This window comes from Schistocerca americana, chromosome 4, assembly GCF_021461395.2.
Source record: "Schistocerca americana isolate TAMUIC-IGC-003095 chromosome 4, iqSchAmer2.1, whole genome shotgun sequence".
Classification (NCBI taxonomy): Eukaryota; Metazoa; Arthropoda; class Insecta; order Orthoptera; family Acrididae; genus Schistocerca; species Schistocerca americana.
The window spans coordinates 621,198,192-621,219,539 of record NC_060122.1 but is presented as its reverse complement, the minus strand read 5'-3'; the positions used below and the strand labels follow the sequence as shown (position 1 = coordinate 621,219,539).

General features: G+C 45.3%; 1 protein-coding gene across 1 annotated transcript in view; it reads right to left on the bottom strand.

Moving 5' to 3' along the window:
- The window catches only part of LOC124612957 (probable cytochrome P450 301a1, mitochondrial), a 284,020-nt gene extending 263,625 nt beyond the window's left edge, over positions 1-20,395 (bottom strand). The window contains exon 1 of the mRNA XM_047141477.1: positions 20,300-20,395. The gene's annotated coding sequence lies outside the window, so the exon portion shown is untranslated. The remainder of the gene's footprint in view (positions 1-20,299) is intronic.
- Between the last annotated feature and the right edge of the window lie 953 nt (positions 20,396-21,348).

Sequence of the window (21,348 nt, the reverse complement as noted above, 5' to 3'; positions counted from 1 at the left end):
AGCGAAGTTAAACTTAGGTTAATAGTGTGTAAGACTAGGGACTAATGACCTCAGCAGTGAAGTCCCATAGACTTTACATACATTTAAAAATTTACTTCGGATTTCACGAAAAATCACACACACACACGACTGTTACGAAATATGCATGCTCGTTACACAACAGTAGCCAAACAGTGGAAGTGGACAGACCACAAGCGGCAGTTTGGAAGTGACGTTGATTGCTCTTGGAGGAAGGCAGCTCGAACGTGTGAAATGTCAATTACCAAATAATTTTAATCAGGCTATAGTGTGTTGAAGAAAGGGAGTAAAACCACTAGTAAGTATCTGGATACAGTGGGAATTCAAATTGGATCGTTAATTTCAAGTTGTTTTCATTCATCTCTAAACCAAAGACTATTGATACTTCGTGGGGGGGGGGGGGGGGGGGGGGGTCATTGGGAACATGGCACTTGCATTAAGAAGCTTTCAGTTCCCTTGAGTTTCGCTCTGAAATTTAAAGTTACTGTGCTCTTGACTGACTAGCGGTGCGCCATGGATTTTCGACTGAAGAAGGGACCCGCCAGCTGAAAAGGTTGGGAAGCCCTGCCTTAACGCATCCTTATACAGTTATGCCGGCTGTTAATCTGGATGGTAAATTGGCTAGGAAGTTATTTATTGTGCTGTGGAAAATTGGAGGTGTTCTGCCCCCTGCCACTCATTCTCGTGTGTGTGAGCTTGCAAGGCCAGTGTGGGACATTCACGTCACAGCAAGCAATACTGAGAAAAATGGGCGTAAGAGAACTACAGCTATAGTATAAGCACTGCTTTTGTAGCTGCTCAAGGTAACTCCCTTTTCCTTTATTCCTGGCCTGCATATAGAAATCATACTCCTTTAGAGCAAACTGTCAGTCCTGAAAAGTGTGTGGCATTGCAGTTCATACCATCTGGAACCTCTGGATAAACTGAGACTCTGAATGCTTGTTTTTTTCCGTGCCTATAAAACATATTATAGGATTATCTGCAGCTACACCTTAAAGGATAGCCAGTTTCGCGATGAGCTCCAGACCAGGCCGTTTCGCATTCGGGTGCATACCATCAAACTCCATCAGTTCTCATCGCCCAGTTACACCAATGTGGTTCTATACGCATTCTTTGAGAATGAACACCTAGCTGAACGTCCTTCATGGTTTCGTAATTCGCAAGGAGTTCGCCTTCAGTCTTGATGGTGCGAACGTTTGTGATCACTGTGGCGCATCATTTTTCATTCGGTGTTCATGGTATAAGTTAATTGATTTGAACATTTCTTGAATATCGACAATGTCCATTTTGAGAATAACACATACGTCCCACAGAAGGTTGATCTCTGCATCTCCCGAATACTCATTTTCTGTCGCTGCACATGGTAAGTCATTAGCAGCTAATATTTCTCCCGTCATAACTGTTAACACAACACTTTCAAATGAGTCTTACAAAAGTTGAACTTGCAACCTCGCACTGAGGGAGTTCCTTGTAAGAATCAAATCCCTCTCTAGCAGTGTAGGCCAGTCTGCAGAGATTTACTTATTTTCTGTTTTTATGCGTTTCTTGATTTAGTGTTATTAATAATCATATCTGTATTCCATGTAGTGTTAACGCACTTTGTAGAAAATACACAGCTCTAGGAACGTCTGAACAATTTGTCGGCAGTGATTCACAAGGCGAGTTGCGGAAGGTCGCCGTAATTTTGCGGATCACCCCTGCAGTTGCTTTTTATGATCTAGTGGGTTAGAGCGTATGGGGAATTGCCAGCTCGCTCTTCAGTTTGCAAACCCATGAAAGACGTAAGTACATGACCACAATTCAGCGACTTACCTTTCTTCATGCTTCTAACCTCCACGCCCCTCCCCCCCCCCCCCCTTTCCACCCTGTTACACCCACAGAACACAATTTATCCTTTCATAAGTTTCTCCTACACTTATTCATAACTCACTTCATTTAACAATAAACACCGATTTTATACCATAAAATCATTCTTTTTAATAATCTGCAATATTGCCGTCGGCTGCTGCGGGGAAACTATTAGTCCAAGAGAAAAAAATGAATAGGATATTTTTGTGGGAAATGCAGTTGAATTTAACAGTGGGAAACAGTTTTGCTATAAGCCGCGGTTTTCCAGATATTCCAGAAGAACATAAAAAAGCAATCTTTAAACGCCCCCTCCATCCCCACGCCCGTTGTTTACCGCTCAGGATTTTTATATGTTGCTCGTTATTCTCCTCTCTACCGCTGCACGAAAACTTGTGACAGCACGAATTTTTTCCCCTAATTTTCCTTCGTTGCTTGGATTGAAGTAAGCCAGTTGAAAGCCGCTTGTGGATGGCCTTTGTAAAGAGAGTGCAATGCTATTAGAGGGATGCACACTCATTTCCGCCCAGCCTGTGACTCACATCAGTCACGGCACAGTATCTTCTCAAGGTGAGGCTGTTATCGCAAAACATTCACCATCAGACAGCAAAAGACACCGTCTTATCAAAGTGGTTAACGACTCTTCGTGCCTATCGCTGCTGAGTCAGCTGTCAGCGAGTTTTTCAGATTGCGAGGTCGACACTTGCGGAATCAAACCATCTGAAGAGAGGTACCGGTAGGCTTAAAGTAATAATTTATCATCACCTCGGAAAAATCAAGCTGTGATCACGAAAGTTGCTGGTAGTGTTTGTGTCTCTCTACATGTTCACGTTTCAATTTTTCTCATTGGTGGAGTACTTCGCGGAGACGTTGCATAATTCTCCATTTTTGCTGTTCGGGAAACGTTCCACCTCGAAAATGACCTCGTCGTCATCCCCGAAAAGCCTGCCAAGCAATGTACTAGATGGGTGAGGAAAGTAATGCGAACGATTATTTATATGCCATTTTTTTGAAGCAGCAATATTGTCCCCTTCAAAGTAATTCCCTTCAGCAACTATACACCCCTAGAGTCATAGATTCCAGCGCTGAAATGCTTCAACTGGTAGGACCTTTGTCAGTCACATTCTTCTGAACATATTTCACAATCCCAAAATGACGTCCTTCTGAGACTTTTTCAACTTCGAGAGAACAAAAAAGCAACAAGGACTCAGATCAGATGATTAGGGGGCCTATGGAACAACAGAAATGCCATTTGTAGCCAAATACTCCGTGATGGAAGTGGCCGTGTGACATGGGGCGCTCCCATGATGAAGCATCCACTTGTCTGCAATGTCTCGTCTCACTCGATTCATCCTTTTCCTGAGCTTTTCAAGGACATCTTTGTAAAACACTTGGTGGACACCTGGTCCTGGAGGGACAAATTCTTCATTCATAATACCCCTGCTGCCTAAAAAGCAATTCAGCATTGTTCTGATCCTTGATTTGATCATTCGAGCCATTTTTTCGTCGAGGAGGAGTCTCAGTGTGCCATTCCACACTTCGCCACTTTATCTCTGGATCGTACTTAAAATACGATCACGCAGCCCTTTCAAGAAAATCAATGCACACGGTTCTTCGAACGTCGTTGTGCTCAGTTGTGATGTTTTTCGGCACCATTTTGGCACAAACCTTTTACATGTGCAAATCTTAAGTCAAAATTTGATGTAGCACGAAGGCGTTTAGGTTTAACACGTCACCATCATCCTTACTGTTAAACGTTGGTCTGATATCATAAGACTACGCACGCGTTCGACGTTTCCATCGGTTTTTGAAGCTGAAGGTCTCCCTGAGCGAGATTCTTCTTCAACGTGTTCTCGGGCTTCCAGTAATGATTTGTGCAGCGAATCTTGTGCTCTTGATAAGGAATGTTCCCCATCGGCCTGTTAAAACTTTTCAAAAGTCACACTCACGGATTCTCGAAGGTTAACACAAATCTTGATTGCATAACGTTGTTCTAAATTGCACTGTTCCATTTTCGTAACACACAAAACAAACCACAACTTCACTGATGGCGCTCTCAAAAATCACGTGATCGCTATACGGATCTGAAACTCGGACTGAGCATCTGGAAAGGATGAACGCACCGGTCTACTCAAGTAGAACAACACAGCGTTCCCAGACGGTTCGTAGTGCTGTCAGGCTCATTACTTTACTCGCGCACCTCCTATGCTTCATCTGATGAAAGAAGAATTAGTCATTGCCTGACATGTCTTGAGAATACAAGAGGATGATCCAAAATTTCACTGTCCAAAGAAGCAGCATGTATGACTGCATCCAGTGCAGAATTTTCCAGGGCGTTGTCGTAGGACAAAAACACACTCTGGTCAGCTTCTCGCAGCATTTCGTTTCAACAGTCTCCGGAAAGCTGGTCAGGAGAATTCAGCACCATGCTCGTGAGGTGGTTTGCCAATTACGAGCACCACACCACGACAGCCCCAAATAACACACACAGTCAGAATCACCTTGCCCGAATACGGTATATCCCCCCCTTTTGCCGGCCGGTGTGGCCGAGCGGTTCTAGGCGCTACAAATGGTTCAAATGGCTCTGAGCACTATGGGACTCAACTGCTGAGGTCATTAGTCCCCTGGAACTTAGAACTAGTTAAACCTAGCTAACCTAAGGACATCACAAACATCCATGCCCGAGGCAGGATTGGAACCTGCGACCGTAGCGGTCTTGCGGTTCCAGACTGCAGCGCCTTTAACCGCACGGCCACTTCGGCCGGCTCTAGGCGCTACAGTCTGGAACCGCGCGACCGCTACGGTCGCAGGTTCGAATCCTGCCTCGGACATGGATGTGTGTGGTGTCCTTAGGTTAGTTAGGTTTAAGTACTTCTAAGTTCTAGGGGACTGATGACCTCAGATGTTAAGTTCCATAGTGGGTCAGAGCCATTTGAACCAATAGCCATCTACAGAACCGTGAAGAGGCTTTGACATAGAGACGTTTACAAAACCGTCTTGTAGACATGCGATGCAGATGCGCTCAGCGTACACAAACTGTACTGTACTTATATATTTATACATTCGGCATATTTCTTTGTACGACTGTTTCATAATTTCAAAGATGTTTTCACGAATATATGGAAATGAAATTTTTTCGGTGTTACACTGCGGACACAGTTGATTTTTTGTTTTCGTTTCTAATAAAAAATTGGCAAAATGAATACCTAGGCAATGATAGTTAAAAATAAAAATATATGCAAAGTTATAGAGCATTATTCTAACAAATGGCACTCGTTTACATCGAGTGTGTACAGTAAGGAGGTAACACTTGCAGGTAGTGGAAAACTCCTTGCAACCAGTTGCACAGTACTTCTTGTGCTTCCTTGTACTTACTTCATGCCATTGTTGCTGTTGTTGTTGTTGTTGTGGTCTTCAGTCCTGAGACTGGTTTGATGCAGCTCTTCATGCTACTCTATCCTGTGCAAGCTTCTTCATATCCCAGTACCTACTGCAACCTACATCCTTCTGTATATGTCTACTGTATTCATCTTTTGGTCTCCTTCTACGATTTTTACCCTCCGCGCTGCCCTCCAATACGACTGAAACTGGCCTTGTCAGTTTGATCCTGATCACAAGTTCCAGAAACTAGTATTTTTATTCGATATAAACGTGAAGGGTAACAATCGAGTCCCAGCGTCAGCGGGTGCCGCCTGGGGCCGTGTAGATTGCTCGTTGAAAAAGCTACCTCTGCGCGCTGCACGGAACCCGACTTGTCCTCTGCATTTGAATTTTCAAGAAGCCTGTGTCCACTGTGGTGCCAGGTTGGGTTGTCTGCCAGTTTTAAGAACCGGGTGCGTGGGCATCCGGTGAATAGCATCCGTTGGCTCCTGACTCTTAGCAAACTCGTCTGGTTACTCTTCCATCTGCAAGAAATTCTTGTGAGCATGCGATTACCGTGTGCATGATAATGCTGTGTCGCACAGTGGCTCTTCTATTTCGCCATCTTGGTTATCCATCGTGACATACAAACATCTTCATTCATGAATAATTTAAATGATCTCTCTCAACTTTCGTTTCTCGGAATGTGTGTGACTAAACCAGTGGTATTCGAGCTGTCTGACTAAGCTTGGCCGCACCTACAATTAAAATCTGTTGTTTATTTTGCAATTAGGTGCTTCACACGCAACGTTCGCCTTTTTCAAGTGTATTTACAGTGTCTATTTGCGTATTAATTGAAAATTCTTAAGTAGTGGTCCATGTGTTACAGGATAGCTTGACGTATCTGTTGCTTATATTTTGGGTCCAGCTAAAGACTCCTGGATACGATAAATGCCTTTACTGAGAGTGTCTACCTCTTTAGTAGTGATTGAATCATACTTCAGTGAAGAAAGAGAAACTGGTTGACTTTGCAACTCCCACTTGTATCAGACTTTGAATTTCATTTTGTCAGGTTATTCCACTTGCTTAGAACAAGTGCTCCTCCTTCTAATTATCTGCAAACAGTCACTTGATAGTGGATGGCTGACTCTAATGACCTGTTAGCTATTAACAATATGTTTTTGAAACTTGTAATGAAGAATATGCAGGTCAGTTTTATGGACTTGTGATCTGATTAGATCTCAGTGCAGAGCATCCATAAAACTTTTTTAACTTAATGTTCGCAAAAAATATTTTTTTGTTTAATTCAGTCATTTCCGAAAGTTATGTAATACGAGGGCCGGCCGGGATGGCCGAGCGGTTCTAAGCGCTACAGTCTGGAACCGCGCGACCGCTACGGTCGCAGGTTCGAATCCTGCCTTGGGCATGGATGTGTGTGCTGTCCTTAGGTTAGTTAGGTTTAAGTGGTTCTGAGTTCTAGGGGACTGATGACCACAGCAGTTAAGTCCCATAGTTCTCAGAGCCATTTTGTAATACGAGGTGTATTCGGAAAGCAAGATTCAATCAGGCGCGAAATGAAAACCACTGTGAAAATCCAATGGAACTTTGCACAGATGTGTTGGGCAGTGTCTTTAGTGTGCCTGTCGATTGCTTCACGTCCGTCTTTTGAGTTCAGAGAGCAAAGTGATCACGTAGAAATGCCTAAAACAACAGCGTCTCCCGCCAAGTATGTCGATCTGGAAAGAGTTTTCTCCTGAAGCTATGCTGCGCACATAACATAAATGTCATTTGTCTCTTTCTTCAAGACAATTTTCAGCCGCATTCTGCAGGGGCAATGAAAATGCTCCTGCAGCGTTTTCGATGGAAAGTGTTTGCTCACCCACTACACAGCCCTTAATTGGGTCCCTCCGTTGTTCATCTCTGCTCACATGAACTGCTGGCTACAAAGACAACATTTTGGCACAAACAACGAAAGACAGACCAGCGTAGAGAATTGACGGAAAGTACAGGCGGCTGCTCTTTGTGACGGAAAGTCTGTACAACGCCACGACAAATGTCTAAGTCGGAGCGGCGACTATTTAGAGAGGTAGCTGGAAGGTGTAGCTAACTGTTGCGAATAAAAATTTTTAGATTTGACTGTGGTTTTCATTCCGTTTCCGATCGGATCTTACTTTCCGAATAGCCCTCGTATCTACAACATTTCTGTTGTTGGAAATTAATTACTTCTGGCGGTATTTGCTCAGATTGTCTTGCATCAATTTCTGTGTTTTAATAAACTGGTGTGTTTTTAATAAATATGTTAATAAATTTGCAGTCATGGACAACTTCTGCTTGGTACTTGGAATTGTGGAATGACCTTCTGTCTTAGCGTTCAGCCATGCAGATAGATTTATTTTTAACCTCCTGCTTTGTTAGATTCAAATTTGTCATTAGATATAGGATTTGAATAACGTCTGATTCGAATTTCTGAATGTGTAGAATGTTTAGCATTTTTTCGACCCAAGTAGAGCAAGCTTAGTCACATTTTCGCCACCAACCACCATACATGTCTGTCCAAACAGACCCATTCGGCAGCACATGACCCATGCCATCACACCACCTGACGCAGCCACGATGACGCAGCACTCATGCTTGATACAGGTCCGGCAGTTTAGGAAACCATGATGTTGATTCATTGCTCACCTCTGGTCACGCTTCAGTTGATCTTCGTAGGGCACTTCTTTGTAAATGGACAGTAGGAAAACTGGTCACTCCATTCCTTTTCCCTTGCTTTAAAAACAGTCGTTAACCAATTAATTAAGTTAATTTTTGTTTTTGACTAATTGTTGCTTGTTTTCACCATTCACTCAGCAGTGTCGCTGAAACATGATCAACGTACTCCCATTTTTGTTTGTTCAAAATGAATGAAATTCATTAAACATACACTACTGGCCATTAAAATTGCTACACCACGAGGATGACGTACTATAGACGCGAAATTTAACCGACAGGAAAAAGATGCTGTGATATGCAAATGATTAGCTTTTTAGAGCATTCACACAAGGTTCGCGCCGACACCTACAAAGTGCTGACACGAGGAAAGTTTCCAACCGATTTCTCATACACAAACAGCAGTTGACCGGCGTTGCCTGATGAAACGTTGTTGTGATGCCTCGTGTAAGGAGGAGAAATGCGTACCATCACATTTCCGACTTTGATAAAGGTCAGATTGTAGCGTATCGCGATTGCGGTTTATCGTATCGCGACAGTCTTGCTCGCGTTGGTCGAGATCCAGTGACAGTTAGCAGAATATGGAGTCGGTGGGTTCAGGAGGGTAATAACGAACGCCGTGCTGGATCCAAACGGCCTCGTATCACTAGTAGTCGAGATCAAAGGCATCTTACCCTCATGGCTGTAACGGATCGTGCAGCCACGTTTCGATCCCTGAGTCAACAGATGGGGACGTTTGCAAGACAACAACCATCTGCACGAACAGATCGACGACGTTTGCAGCAGCATGGACTATCAGCTTGGAGACTATGCCTGCGGTTACCTTTCACGCTGCATCACAGACAGGAGCGCCTGCGATGGTGTACTCAGCGACGAACCTGGGTGCACGAATTGCAAAACGTCATTTTTTTTAGATGAATCCAAGTTCTGTTTACAGAACACACATTATACTAGAACGGACATGTGAATACGTTTTCACGCAATTTGGGTGCATAGATCCTGAGAAATCAGTACCCAGAACAACCACCTCTGGCCGTAGTAACGGCCTTGATACACCTGGGCATTGAGTCAAACATGGTCGCACCTGTGTTTGGCGACATCGCGGTGAACTCACATTGGAAGCGTGTATTCGTCACCGCCATACTGGCTTATCACCCGGCGTGATGGTATGGGGTGCCATTGGTTACACGTCTCGGTCACCTCTTGTTCGCATTGACGGCACTTTGAACAGTGGAGTTACATTTCAGATGTGTTACGACCCGTGGCTCTACCCTTCATTCGATCCCTGCGAAACCCTACATTTCAGCGGGATAACGCACGACCGCATGTTGCAGGTCCTGTACGGGCCTTTCAGGATACAGAAAATATTCGACCGCTGCCCTGGCCAGCACATTCTCCAGATCTCTCACCAAATGAAAACGTCTGGTCAATGGTGGCCGAGCAACTGACTCTTCACAATACGCCAGTCACTACTCTTGATGAACCGTGGTATCGTGTTGAAGCTGCATGGGCAGCTGTACCTGTACACGCCATTGACTCAATGCCCAGGCGTATCAAGGCCGTTATTACGGCCAGAGGTGGTTGTTCTGGGTACTGATTTCTCAGGATCTATGCACCCAAATTGCGTGAAAATGTAATCACATGTCAGTTCTAGTATAATATATTTGTCCAATGAATATCCGTTTATCATCTGCATTTCTTCTTGGTGTAGCAATTTTAATGGCCGGTAGTGTAGTACCTCTCCTTCAAGTAACTAGTACCGGTCATCATTTATATTTGTTTATGTTGTCAAGGGCGAAAGAACCACTCACCGAATTTCAAGCAGTTATTTTGGTCAGCTGTGTAATTTTTCAGTAAGTTTGTAGAAACAAATTACGGATATTATATGTCAACATCCCCAGCCTTGGGTTGAATGTCACAAAGCTAATTTATTTCTCACGCTATCCAATATCCGCTGCGTAATTTTATCAGGCAGTAAATGAAGAGGAGTAGTGTGGTGTTCACATACACCCACACAATTGGAAAAAACTCGAATAAACTTCACTCGTGAGGACTTGCACACTCTCCACAGAGCTAAGGTCATTCTGTTATTTTGCTTTAGCTCAAAGTTTCGTTAACTCTGTACAGGTACAACTATTGATAGTTGTATGGTCAATATTTCCGAAACCTAGAATTAAAACAAAAAATCTTTCCCCTTTTGCGGAGCGTCCAGTGAAATTTCGGGCAAACTGCTGGATGTCTGTAACGCACTGGCACGATATTTCAGTGCAGAGTTTTATAGCCATACTGGTATATACAGATGTCTTATATATATCTGAACATGGCCAGGAGACTCTGCACCTAAATATCGTATCAGCGAGCTACACACTTCCGGCAGTTCGCCCGAAATTTCATGGAACAGTCACGGAGATGCTCAAATAAATATAGTAGACGCTACAAGAGAGCCATTTTCTATCACGGTCGGGTTTACTGTTCAAATTCCGAGAGCGTATGTTTCAAGGAGAGTCGTGCAGAGAAATTACAGCTCATCCTGACGCTTTAGCAACAGCCGTTCTTGCCATGCACCATTCGCGACTATAACAAGAATTGGGGAAGCACCCTGTGGTGTCACCGCCAGACACCACACTTGCTAGGTGGTAGCTTTAAATCGGCCGCGGTCCATTAGTACATGTCGGACCCGCGTGTCGCCACTGTCAGTGATCGCAGACCGAGCGCCACCACACGGCAGGTCTCGAGAGACTTACTAGCACTCGCCCCCAGTTGTACGGACGACTTTGCTAGCGACTACACTGAAGAAGCCTTTCGCTTATTTGCCGAGAGATAGTTAGAATAGCCTTCAGCTAAGTCAATGGCTACGACCTAGCAAGGCGCCATAGCAATTGATAGTTATCGTATGAAGCACGTCTCATCAAGAACGATGTATACAAATGATGGATTAAAGTTAAGTATTCCAGAAGCTACGTACTTTTCTTTATAGCATTCATTACGTATCCTGTTTCAGACCTCACGCCATCCTGCGTGAGCTTATAGCGTGCATTTCGGTCTCCTCAAATCACACTGTGTCGGCACTTCTGTCGACACATCATATTGGCGACGAGGCGTAAAAGAGGATTTCGCGTTCGTATTGCTCTAATTTACTTGTGTCATGGCTTCGCCACAATCTCCAGATGTACTGCCCGAATTTTATCGCTTGCAGAATCAGCAGACGCAGGCGTTATTGGATGCCCTTGGACAGCTCGTCCAGGGTCAATGTGCAATGCAAACCGATGCGGCAGCCGCCGCTTCACCGCTACCGCAGCCACAACATGCTGTTGCACCCCAGTTTCATCCATACGATGCGGACTGGTCGATTCATTCAGTAATTTTCCTTTTGTTGTCCGGATGTCTTCCACGACGTCATCTGCCACCATCCAAGCGTTATCCGCTATCTTTCGCATTGAAGGTGTTCCACAGACTATTGTTTCCGACAATGGCCCACAATTTATGTCCGCAGAATTTCAGTCCTTCTGCAAGACTAATGGTATTCAACATCTGACATCCGCGCCGTTTTCGCCTCAGTCAAACGGTGCCGCTGAACGATTGGTCCGGACTTTCAAGTCACAGATGTTGAAGTTGAAAGAGTCGCATTCTCGGGAGGACGCGTTGTTGCTCTTTTTGTCATCGTATCGCTCTCAGCCCCGAGATGATCGCTCGCCGGCTGAGTTGCTCCATGGTCGTCCTCATCGAACCTTGATGTCTTTGCTGCATCCGCCGCATCAGGTTCCTGTGCAGCGGCAGACTCCTGCTTTTGCTCCAGGCGACGTTGTATTCTATCGCAACTATCGCGGTTCACGGCGTTGGCTCGCAGGGCACATTCTTCGCTGCCTCGGCCGCGCGATGTATTTGGTTTTGGGGGCCTCTGGTGAGGTGCGTCGGCATCTCAATCAGCTGCGCCTCTGTCGTCGCACGGGTTCTGCCGCTCCCCGTCTGCTTTCAGCGACGGTGCCGTCCGGTCAGCGTCCTGGGGACCCATCTACTGGCTCGCCTTGTCCCCAGGTGTTACCGACGCTGCCTTCCATTTTGCCCCATGGCGACGCGCCGCCGCCGCCGCCGCCGCCGCCACCGCCTGTTCTACCGCCGGTGCCGCCCCCAGTGGACGCGTCGCTGCAACCGCCTGGCGCCTCCCTGGGTCACGCGCCGCCGATCGCTTCCCGTGACCAGATGTCCTCCGCCATGGACCTCTTGCCCGCTCCGGACCATTTGGCGTCTTCGCGCGTCGGGTACCCCGACGCGATGGAGGTCGACCCTTCGGCCCCTTCTGTCTCTTTCCGGGCGCATACACCGCATGTTGGCGTGCACCCTGGACTAGGTTTTCAGGCGTTTCCTAGCTCCCCTCGGACCGAATGGCCGGGTGCGGGTGGCACAGCCTCGCCTGTTGTTAGGCTCCCCACCTCATCGCATACGTCAACATGGGGTCCTCCCCACGGCGGGCGGAAGCCTTATCACACGACCGTTCGCCGATTTGCGGGGGAGGAATGTGGTGTCACCGCCAGACACCACACTTGCTAGGTGGTAGCTTTAAATCGGCCACGGTCCATTAGTACATGTCGGACCCGCGTGTCGCCACTGTCAGTGATCGCAGACCGAGCGCCACCACACGGCAGGTCTCGAGAGAATTACTAGCACTCGCCCCCAGTTGTACGGACGACTTTGCTAGCGACTACACTGACGAAGCCTTTCGCTTATTTGCCGAGAGATAGTTAGAATAGCCTTCAGCTAAGTCAATGGCTACGACCTAGCAAGGCGCCATAGCAATTGATAGTTATCGTATGAAGCATGTCTCATCAAGAACGATGTATACAAATGATGGATTAAAGTATTCCAGAAGCTACGTACTTTTCTTTATAGCATTCATTACGTATCCTGTTTCAGACCTCACACCATCCTGCGTGAGCTTATAGCGTGCATTTCGGTATCCTCAAACCACACTGTGTCGGCCCTTCTGTCGACACATCACACCCTTAGACACAAAGCGTAAGGTAGCTTCAGTACTATAGGCGTAGATGTAGTTTCGTGGACTATTATCTACAGTCTGACACTGAGTCCCGTCCTCTCCCTCTCGAGCGCATCTAGAAAAACATAAACACAAACTACACCTCATACTCCATGTAAACGTAGAGGTACCTCTGAATTTCAGTTGGTCTCACAGACAACCATGACACGATCTCGCACTTCTTCGTGCCGTGTAGTTTTGTAAGAGCAAATGTAGCAGCGTCCGCATAGTTACTTTGTGCTAGGAAGGGCTCTCAACGGGGAAGTGCCCAGGCGTCTCGGGGTGACCCAAAGCGATGTTTTTCGGACATCGAGGAGATACAGAGAGACAGGAACTGTCGATGACATGCCTCGCTCAGGCCACCCAAGGGCTACAACTGCAGTGGATAACCGCTACCTACGGATTATGGCTCGAAGGAACCCTGACAGCAACGCCACCGTGTTGAATAATGCTTTCAGTGCAGCCACAGGACATCATGTTACGACTCAAACTGTGCGCAAAAGGGTGTATGATACGCACCTTCACTCCCGACGTCCATGACGAGGTCCATCTTTGCAACGACGACACCATGCAGCGCGGTACAGATGGGCCCAACAACATGCCGAATGGACCGCTCAGGATTGGCATCACGTTCTCTTCACCGATGAGTGTCACATATGCCTCCAACCAGACAATCGTCGGAGACGTGTTTGGAGGCAACCCGGTGAGGCTGAACGCCTTAGACACACTGTCCAGCGAGTCCAGCAAGGTGGAGGTTCTCTGCTGTTTTAGGGTCGCATTATGTAGGACCGACGTATGCCGCTGGTGGTCATGGAATGCGCCGTAACGGCTGTATGATACGTGAATGTCATCCTCCAACCGATAGTGCAACCATATTGGCAGCATATCGGCGAGGCATTCGTCTTCATGGACGACAATTCGCGCCCCCATCGTGCACATCTTCAGAATAACTTCCTTCAGGATAACGACATCGCTCGACTAGAGTGGCCAGCATGTTCTCCAGACATGAACCCTATCAAAAATGCCTGAGATAGATGGAAAAGGGTTGTTTATGGACGACGTGACACACCAACTACTCTGAGGGATCTACGCCGAATCGCCGTTGAGGAGTGGGACAATCTGGACCAACAGTGCATTGATGAACTTGTGGACAGTATGCCACGACGAATACAGGCATGCATCAATGCAAGAAGACGTGCTGCTGGGTATTAGCGGTACCAGTGCGTACACCAATCTGGACCACCACCTCTGAAGGTTCCGCTGTATGGTGGTACAACATGCAAACTGTGGTTTTAATGAGCAATGAAAAGGGTGGGAATGATTTTTGTGTTGATCTCTATTCCAATTTTTCTGTGCAGGTTCCGGAACTCTCGAAACCGAGGTGATGCAAAACTTTTTTTGATGTGTGTAGTTACTTAGTCATCTTCAGTTAAGTTGAAAACATCCAACAGTGTAATAAATGCAACAGCAGGAACGATAATAAATCACGAAGTTTCACTTACTTTGAGGTATACAGAGCCTTAATAACCGTACATGATTAAGTTTATAGATAACTTAGGGATATACAGAGTGCGAAATTTAGTACACAGGGATCCCATCTCTGTTTGGAACAATGGTTCTAAGCTGGCTACGTATCAACTCAAACTGAGCTTCGATATAGATGTGGGTATGTCATTTCACGCTGATTCAACTCTGTGCCAGCGTTAGACAACAGTAGTAGATTGAGTGTAGTGGCACACCAGTCACTTGGCAATCCATGACCAGAGGTTTTCAGTAAGTGAGAGATCTGGTGGATGTGCTCAGTGGGTCAACATTCTGACACCCTTCGTATCAAGACAAGTCAGGACAGCACGAGAAAAATATGGTCTCATGTTATCTTCTTGAAAGATCAAGATAGGTCACAGCCACCGGCCTTAACATGTCAGTCATGTCCGTCGCCTCGAGTGCTAGTCGCAGCAGGCAGCTGAGTTTCTGCATGGCCTTGAGTATGGCTCTCCTCGACCCATCCCATCGATACCGTATTTGCATGTCAGTCGTAGAACGCCGACCAACTAACTTTGGGACACAAACCTGCCGCAGTTGCAGTTTACTAATGGGGAACGTGCTTCATAATCCTTTTTTGTGTAGAAAATGTAGATGGCATTTCTGCCACCTACTGTGTACGGTTGTGCTGGAATGCTAATCCTTTGCAAATGCAAGCATGTAGTACAATTCATGACAGGTTGACATTTTTTGGTTGCCATTCAAGATGCTGCATTTTCAATGACCTGCAGTGCATATTTAAAAAAATATAAGTCACTTAGCTATTGTAAGTGTGTCGAATTTTTTTACACATGCTCCAGTTTGTTAACTGTTCACGTGCCACTTTGGTTAAAGCATACTGCACATGGCAAAATGACACTATCCAAAACCAGCACCAAGGCAACTTTGGTGCACCACAGGCCACAGATGACAATGATGAATGACGGCTGCAGAGATGTGTACAGGCGAGTAGACGCATAACTGTCGAGCAATTGACCGCCCAGATGAACCAAGGGGCTACCGATATTGTCTCCTCAACGACCGTTCAGCAAACGGTGCTATGTGTAAGCCTCCACAGCAGGTGCCAGGTTGATGCACCCATGCTGACTGCTTTTCATACGCGATGAGGGTCGGAATTTGCACACCAACACCGCAACTAGAAATCCAGTAAGTGGAGACAGGTGGCCTTTTCAGATAAATCGCGTTTTATGCTCCATGGGACAGATGTCCATTGGCATGTACCGTGTGAAACGTCTGAAAGCAAACATCCTGCAACAATCGTCGGAGAGACCCATGGCCTGAGGGCATTCCATGTGTGATATCGCCATTGTGGAAGGCACAATGGATCAACACAAGTAGGCATTTAGCCTTGGGGACCATATCCAGCCCTACATGCAGTTTGTTTACCCTCAGCACAGGGTCATCTACGAGCAGGACAATGCAACTTGTCACACATCTCGCGTTGTACATGCGTGGTTCAGAGAGCATCCCCTAACCACCAAACTCCATTTATTAAAACCCAGCCGAGAATCTATGAGACCACCTCAATCTACATCTGCATCTACATCCATACTCCGCAAGCCACCTGGCGGTGTGTGGCGGAGGGTACTTTGAGTACCTCTATCGGTTCTCCCTTCTATTCCAGTCTCGTATTTTTCGTGGAAAGAAAGATTGTCGGTATGCCTCTGTGTGGGCTCTAATCTCTCTGATTTTATCCTCATGGTCTCTTCGCCAGATATACGTAGGAGGGAGCAATATACTGCTTCACTCCTCAGTGAAAGTATGTTCTCGAAACTTCAACAAAGCCCGTACCAAGCTACTGAGCGTCTCTCCTGCAGAGTCTTCCACTGGAGTTTATCTATCATCTCCGTAAAGCTTTCGCGATTACTAAATGATCCTGTAACGAAGCGCGCTGCTCTCCGTTGGATCTTCTCTATCTCTTCTATCAATCCTATCTGGTACGGATCCCTCACTGGTGAGCAATATTCAAGCAGTGGGCGAATAAGTGTACTGTAACCTACTTCCTTTGTTTTCGGATTGCACATCCCCATGGTTCCTTCCAATGAATCTCAGTCTGGCATCTGCTTACCGACGATCAACTTTATATGATCATTCCATTTTAAATCACTCCTAATGCCTACTCCCAGATAATTTATTGAATTAACTGCTTCCAGTTGCTGACCTGCTTTATTGTAGCTAAATGATAAAGGATCTATCTTTCTATGTATTCGCAGCACATTACACTTGTCTACATTGAGATTCAATTGCCATTCCCTGCACCATTCGTCAATTCGCTGCAGATCCTCCTGCATTTCAGTACAATTTTCCATTGTTACAACCTCTCGATATACCACAGCATCATTCGCAAAAAGCCTCAGTGAACTTCCGATGTCATCCACAAGGTCATTTATGTATTTGTGAATAGCAACGGTCCTACGACACTCCCCTGCGGCACACCTGAAATCACTCTTACTTCGGAAGACTTCTCTCCATTGAGAATGACATGCTGCGTTCTGTTATCTAGGAACTCTTCAATCCAATCACACAATTGGTCTGACAGTCCATATGCTCTTACTTCGTTCATTAAACGTCAATCAGGCTGTTTCCACTGTTTACACACTACCAAGAAATCTACATCAGCGTGCCACACACTGGAGTTGGCTTGGTTCCACATCCTTCCAGACTTTATTCCTGCAGGTCTCGCAGTCTTCCACATTGGAAAAGCTGGTTATTCAGACTTTTGGCAGGTGGTCACATAATAAGGTGACAACAGTGTAATACGCATACTTTGGCTATATTTGTACAGTGACAGTTTGGCAACTGAAATTTTGTGAAATCTCTCGGCCTGTCTGTCCTACACAGCAGCTTTAACTACTCTTACATGTATCGGCAGTCGCAGGAAGAGTGGTCAGTATTCAGGGATATGACAGAAATCATAATTCAAAACAAAAAGGTCTAGAAAGCATGGTCTCTAAAATGCACACCTGAAGAGCTATGGGCACTTGGTCGGTAGAAGAGATGTTTTTCGCAGAAGCGAAGATGAACATGTGTTCATAGCTTTTGAAGTATGTACCTTAGAGCCCAAATTTACTGGACGTTTTTTATTGTTTTGGTCCCAAATAGCACATCTCAAAATATGAAAAGCAAAGAGCTTCCAATAGAAGAGATTTGCTTCACAGTATTGAAGGTGATGAAATCCTCATAGCTTTTAAGGTTGGAGAAGCTGTGTGCATACTTTTGTCGCAGTTTATCGATAGAACGAAATGCCTTTTCAGTTTATTCGGCCTGAATAGGTTTGATATTGTTTTTGAGAAATGGTTCCAAGATACAGAAAAAAGGCTGCCCATTTTATTTCACCCTTAATTTCCTCATTCTCTAAATACGAAATATTTCTGTTGCAGGATTTTAGTTGAAATTAATTGTTCACAACTTTTACTCTGTTTCAGCAATGGCGTGTAATGAACTGGTGTACTAAAGTTCAGAACACCACATACAGAAACACCTATCGTCTTATCTATGCACAGCACTTGAAATTGAGAGTCAGTTTATTACGAGGATTCAGTTAGAGAAAGAATAAAGAAGAATGTAAATGGTGCAATATTATGTTGTTGGGAAATTTGGTTTATATTATTCCCTTTAAGTTCCAATGAGACGGGCGAGTTTCTCTGTAGTGTTGATAATCTCCCTTTCTCCAACATTTACATTTACATATATACTCCGCAAGATGCTGTGATGTGCGTGGTAGAGGGAATGGGTCGACGTTATCGATTTTCTTTTCTATTCCGTTCATGTGTTGAGCGAGGGAAGAAATGACTGTACAAATGTTTCGACAAGCGGCATAATCCCTCTTATCTTCTTCTCATTACACGTGCGGGAGAGACAGAATCTTACGCAACAAGATTTCAAGAGAACTGGTTATCTTTTTGTAACTGTAACCCGTTTATACTCCACGATCCTTTAGTATGGTCTAAACCGACCTATTACGATGTTAGCAGGGCGCCTCTAAAATCTTTCGATGCCTGTTGCCATGTCTACTTGATAAGAACTCTAAACGCTGGAACAATATTCTCGAATTGGTCGCACACGCGTCTTGTATACAATCTCCTTTAGAGATGCACTGCATTTTCTCAGAGTCATGTTCAGTTCGCCTTCCCTAATACCGATTTTACCTCAGCACCCCATTTACAACCATTTTCACTATTACCCATAAACATGTAAACGATGTGATATGCCCAAGATGTCACCACTAAACTTGCAAACTAACACTGTCGGGTTATATCTCTTTGTTATAGGTTTTACGTTACGTTTAGCCACTTTTATAGGCAACTACAATTCACTACACCAAATGCAAACTTTGTCCAAGTGTTTCTGCAATTGCTTACGATCATTCAACAGAAATACGTTCCTGTACACTAAATCTTACAGTGCTGCTGATCCTATCTGATACATCGCTTATCTATACCAGGAACAGAGGTTCTATTACGCTTCCTTGAGGCACACCAGCCTCTGTGGAGCATCCACTGTCCATTGTAACGTACTGGCTTCTGTTAATCTAAAGCCTAGTTTACACGACGACATTGGGTTGCGCCACTCGTTGCGTGGAATGTGTTGCACGCAAATGGTTTCATGTTCGACTGTAGACATGGCGAAACCAGTATACACTTCAGTTTCGTCGTTTCGTGGGTTCCTGAGTCGTGTCTGAAATGAAAGTTTTGGCAGCTACACGTCGCCCGAGTTGTGACGGAGTTAAAGCTTGTTGCTTGGAATCGCTACATAAGAAAAAAATAAGAATCGTGTTTCGATTCTTGACTAGATGAATAAAAGACGTCAACTCGGTTGCTCAGCATCCTTGCTGAAATAACTTGTAATGGAAGACCCAAGAAGCTCTTTTAATTATCTTAGAATGTCACCAGAACAGTTAACGTTTCTTCTAAATAGAGATAATTACGCGCTAAGGAGTAAAGATACTGTAATGCGTGAAGCACTGTCGCCAGAACTGAAATTTCATATCACATTGCGTGCATTACAATCGAGAACACTCGGCATGCTGTAAGACGTGGTTTTAGTTGGTGATGACGCTTTTTCATTAACACCAACAATTATTAACATTAACAGTAATAATTACCAACGTTAACAGCAGTAATCGTTCGAAGCAGGCCGCATTACGAAGAGAATGGTTTACAAACTACTCTCTTGAAGGTAGATCTGTACAGTGGCAATATTTGAAAATTCAAACATATGTGAATGGGGAGCACTACTGCGACGTTTAAATAGGTGAATACTGAATAAAGAATGTAGCTCATTGATTTGTGTAGCCTTCCCTCTTGTCAACCAATATTCCTTAAAAAAAAAGTCAGTCAACTCGAACGGTGGGATTTTAGTCTTGTAGACAAGAGCATTTCTACAGCTAGAATTGCTTTTGCTTGTATTTTTCGCAATTCAGTTGTATATTTGCTCCTAATTCAAAAATTTTTGCCCTGCAGCTCAGATATTGTCAACCTATCTGTGTTCTGATCGCACGTGAAGGTATCAGGAGCAGCAATATGTTGCTTATTTTTGTAATTAGCATCACTGAAATCCCACAAACACCTATGCAAAGCATAGATATCCAAAAAGCGAACATACATAACCTCAAAACTCATGCAACTGGTGTCGCCAACGTTGGAACACGCCGAAAGCGTTGTTTCACCGAGGAGTTGCGCAAACGCACGGTGCGCATGCGCAGTGGCCGGTAGCGCAGTTGCTTGCAACCTAGTGTCGTCGTGTAAACTAGGCTTAACACCCGTTGAGCAAAACTTGCGCCGGCCTTCTCACCTGGTCGCAATAACGCAGGCAGTAACCTCGCGCCAGTGGCGAGCTCGGCGATTACTGACAGCTGCGCGGCGCTGGTGCTGCCTTGAGACACTTGGCTGTGCCGGCTATTGGATGACAAGGCAGCTGTGACGTAACGGTCCCGCGACGCGGACCGGGAAGGGGGCTGCAGCGCTCTGCCCACGACTGTCACGCGAATAATGGTACCGTCGTCGGCTGATACTCGTATCCGAGTTTTCATTTCTCTCCTGAGATTTCCTTTGTCACGGTTCAGGCGTGGAAGTGTCGTTGATGGCTTAGCAATCCAATCCTAGCGTGGAACTGGCGGTCACAGACATTACAGCTGATGGAAGGTGGAGGACGTGGCTGAGCCTGCAGGAGTTTACGTCTCCGGCGTTTGTCATCCTCCACTCTTCGACGTTCCAGCTCAAAGTTTTGAAGAGCATTTGAGGTAACTGAGTGCCAGCGACTTCGGTCTTCTGCTATTGTGGACCAGTTACTCGAATCGATGTTCAAGTTTTTCAGATTTTTCTTGTACTGATCCTTATAACGTTTGAGAGGGGCACCGCGTGGCCTTTTACCTGTGCTCACTTCGCTGTACAGCATTTGGCGTGGAAGTCTGTCATTTTTCATCCGCTGGACATGTCCGACCCATCTGAGTTGATGCCCAATGATAAGAGCTTCCATGCTATACCTTTTTGCTTTCTCAAGAACAGCCGTGTTGGATATGAAGTCATCCCATTTCAGGTTCATGATATATCTTAGCTTCTGTTGGTTGAAGCGTTCTAGTTTCTTCAGATCACAGCGATATAACGTCCAGGTTTCGCAACCGTACGGCAGGGTGGAAATGACTACAGCTTTGTACACCATCAGTTTGGTGTACAGTGTTAGGTCTTTATTCAGGAAGACACGCTTTGTAAGACGTCCAAATGCTACATGGGCAGCACGTAATCTATTCTCCACATCTTTTCCAGATGAGCAGTTAGATGACAGTATGCTTCCCAGGTAGAGGAAATGGTCCACTTGTTCCAAGGTTGTACCATAAATGGATA